Here is a 3,697-nt window from a genome sequence, read left to right on the forward strand (position 1 = left end):
ATCTGGTATTCTTTCTATCCTTCTCTCTGAAGTTCTCCTTTGACCCTACTTCCCAGTTAACATTTCGTCATGTGAAACTTCTTTAAAAGTAGCTACAGAGTATATAAAAATAATCCTTACAAAAGTAGACTTCCTGTCTAATGCATCTCCCCACTCAGTAGGTCAGTTATCATGGCAAAGAAGGGAATGAGTCTTGCCTGACATGATTTGTTCTTCAGAAATCCATACCTGGCATTTTTATTACCTTATCTTTTGGGTGACTATAATCTAATTGTTTAATATTGTTTTCCTGAAAATCTCCAGGCTCTGGAGAAGAACTATAATTTGGAGTTAGTCTATAATTTCCACCTCCCTCTCCTTCCTTCCTCTTCTGAAAACAGATATTATAGTTCTCCCTCAGTCCCTGCTCTTACAGCTGCCTGAAGGTACAGCAAGCAGTTCAGAGTCTGCTTCAGCTGAATCCTTTAGTACTCTAGGGGGGATGTCACCAGGTGCTGTAGATCTGACTACCTCTGTTCTGGTGCAGTCATCTTTAACTCATCCTTTCTCACACCTGGCCTGTCTAATCTCTTTGTAAAATGTGTTGCCTTACACAGCTTGTTGCAATTATTTCTTTATTCCAAGTGCTGAAGAATACTCTGAATGCTTCAGCTTCATCTGCGTCATCTGTTATTTGCTGTCATGCTGCCATGGGGTTAGGCTTCCCTTTGTCATCTTCTTACTTTGAAGGTATTTCTGGAGCCTTTTTTTGGTGCCCTTTCTGCTCCTCACTTGCCTGGTGCATGTTGGGGCTGCTGCTTCTATTCTGGTGTGATTCTACTGCCACAATACATGCTCTGTGCTCATGTGTCCTTACTCCCATTTACTGTGCGATTCTGCTTTATTATTCAGTAACGCAGCCATAATGGCTCTTATTATTTTTCCCTTTCCTCTGCATCAGTATAGTTTGCTCTTAAAAGGGAGACATATTGCACGGGGAGCAAGGGAGAGACATCAGCCATGTAGGGGTGCTCTGCAGGGCCTCTGGGTGCTGGGGGGGCTTGGCTCAGCAAGAGGGGTGCAATTCTGGGAGGGAGCAGGCAAAACCTGAGCTGCAGTGGGGGCTCATACCTGAGCTGTGCTTTCTTCCAGACCTTTTGTTTTGATAATCTCACCTCTTGTCAGTGGCCATCTGGGAACTGATTTCAAGCCAGGATCATTAACTCTTAAGGCACTATTCTCATTTTCCTCATTGTTTTTGCCATGTTTCAGCTGGGTACTGATACTGGTGGGAAGTACTTTTCAGGTGAGGCTCTATGCTAATAGAGCACAATGTGTATGATAATAGTGACTGGCACTGGTGATCTGATGGCCCTGTCTCTATGTCAGTCTCATCAAAAATCAGGCATTTACAGTCTGAAAGGAGATGCAGGCAGAGTTTGACTGAATGGAGGATGAGTGGAGGAGCAGCTCCTTGTGCTGTCATTTAGGGCATTAGTGCAGGGCAGCACAAATTTTGTTTAAATCTTCTTCTGAACAGGGGTACTTCAGTACAAGGCAGAATTTGCTTGGAAGGCACCAGGACTGAGTTCCCTAAAGTGATATGGAAAAACCTTCTTAAAATTGTGCATGAAGATCATTTAAGTCTGGAAAATCCAAGAGAGGGGCTGGAGAAAATGTGTGCCAGCTACAAAGAAACCCTGACGCTGAGGAAGCAGTAGAAATTTTGTTTCATACCAAAATGCAGCTTCAAGAAAGAGTAGGAGACAACAACAGGAGAGATGGGTAACTGATGTGTAGTTACACATTAATACCTGTTTAAAGTTTGTGTGTCCTCTGTGGGGGTTACAGCTGATCTGGATAGGTCAGAGATGGAGCCAGGGACACAAGTCCTTTAAAATAGGAATGCAATCCTTTCCAAGCTTAAAAAAGGACTTCTGAAGTCTTCAGCTGGGTTTTCCTGTCTTGGACTTGGTCAGGCTTGGCATGGGAACACTCTGAAATCATTCAGCTGCTTTATGTCCTTGGACAAAGGAAGATTTTTTTGGGGGGTCAATTTTAAATTCAAAACCTGCTTGGCCAGGTTTGACTGATAGCTGCTCTGTCATAATACAGACACAGGGATTAGGTGCTGTTTTCCAGTAGCTTAAAATGTTATACAAGGTGGCTTGTCACTCACCTTGACAAACCCAATGTGAAGGTCCCCAGGTAAATTTCTGACTTACAGCAATGTAAATGTTGATAATCCAGCTCTCAGCAAGCTAATTCAAATTTCATTCTGGTCTCCAGATGCTATCCAGCTTGTGCTCAGAGACCCCAGTGATGCTGTTAGCATACTCCTGCCTGAATACTTTGTGAAAACAGAGGAGACATTTACAGAACAGCTTCCTTAATTCCTTCGGATGCAGCTTCTGGGTTCTGAAAGGGCCCAAAAGACTGACTGTGAAGAAACTGTGACATAATTTCAGTGTGCCAAACTGCAACACAGGACGTAGATAAGGTTCTTGAAAAATGAAGCCCTGTACTTGATGTAGAACTTGAAACGGGCTCAGACTGTGGAATCCAGGAAATGCTGGCTGGGAAACACCTCTGGAGGCCTTTGGTCCAATGACTTGCTCAGTTTAAGATTGTCACCAGCACTAGGTCAAGCCAGCTGCATTTTTTTTTTTTTTTTTTGCAACCAAACCTGGAAAACCTCCAAGGATGCACATCCACCAGCCCTCTGTGAACTATTCCAAGGCTGCTCACCGCCCCCCAGGCCCCGTGCATTTTTTTTCCTGATGTTGAGCTTCCCAAGCTACAACCTATGCCCATTACCCCTTGTTATAGTGTCTGTCACTGCTGAGAAGAGTTTAACTCTGTGGTCTTTATGGCTCCCTTTCCAGTTTTTGCAGGCTGCTCCTATTTCTCCACTGAGAAATAGCCACCTTTTCACTAGGTAAACAGTGCTACATTTTCTGCAATGAGAGAGAGCTCACTGTTATCTTAATATTCAACCTAGTGTCCACTACATAACCCCTAGGTCTTTTGCAGCATTGGTAGTCTAGAATTTGATGGAAAATGAATGGGTATGTTGGATCTGATATGAAATATTAAATCTCTATTCAAGGTGACATTTCATAAATTACATGCCTGCGAAATCATGGAGAACTCAAATCTTTTTCAGTAAAGGTGTTTGCTCCAACCACAAAAAGCAATTGGGGTGCCATCTCTGGGGCAAAAGCCAGGAAGACCCAGGATCACCAGACCTCTTGCAGATAAGATTTTCGTTCCATATATCTGCAAGTGCATGAACTAGAAGCTGCATTCATTGAGTACACAGGGCAGATGCTGATAGAATATCCTGCTCTTATCTCATGCTAGTGCACATAAAACCTGAAAGTGGCTCATTATGTTCCCTATCAAGACACACTTAAATAGAAAATTTGGTTATGGATTCAAGATTAGCTAATCAATGAAAACAATGGACATGTCCCTGCATGTTGTAGGGTGTTTCTGTACAGCTGTCACACTGTCCAGAATTTCCTGAACTCTTGTCTGTTCCAAGCTTGTGTTTGCCTGGACGTTTCCAGTCAGGCTGTCAGTGTGGATCCCATGCTGCCAGCCCACTGTGAGTCACACTGACCCAAACATCTATTTGGCCCATTATTGCTTTTCTTTATTACCATCAGACAGATAGTTTAATTTCTGAAAACAAAACAAAACAAACCCCCAAACA

The 3,697-nt window shown here is 43.1% G+C and overlaps 1 long non-coding RNA gene across 1 annotated transcript; it reads left to right on the plus strand.

The window, feature by feature from the left end:
* The first annotated feature begins 607 nt into the window (after positions 1 to 607).
* On the plus strand, positions 608 to 3,216 carry LOC118174981. The gene is made up of 2 exons (XR_004754837.1): positions 608 to 729; positions 1,520 to 3,216. It is a non-coding gene; the product is annotated as an uncharacterized LOC118174981 (long non-coding RNA).
* The last annotated feature ends 481 nt before the right edge of the window (positions 3,217 to 3,697 follow it).

The sequence above is a fragment of the Oxyura jamaicensis genome, chromosome 15, assembly GCF_011077185.1.
Source record: "Oxyura jamaicensis isolate SHBP4307 breed ruddy duck chromosome 15, BPBGC_Ojam_1.0, whole genome shotgun sequence".
NCBI lineage: Eukaryota > Metazoa > Chordata > Aves > Anseriformes > Anatidae > Oxyura > Oxyura jamaicensis.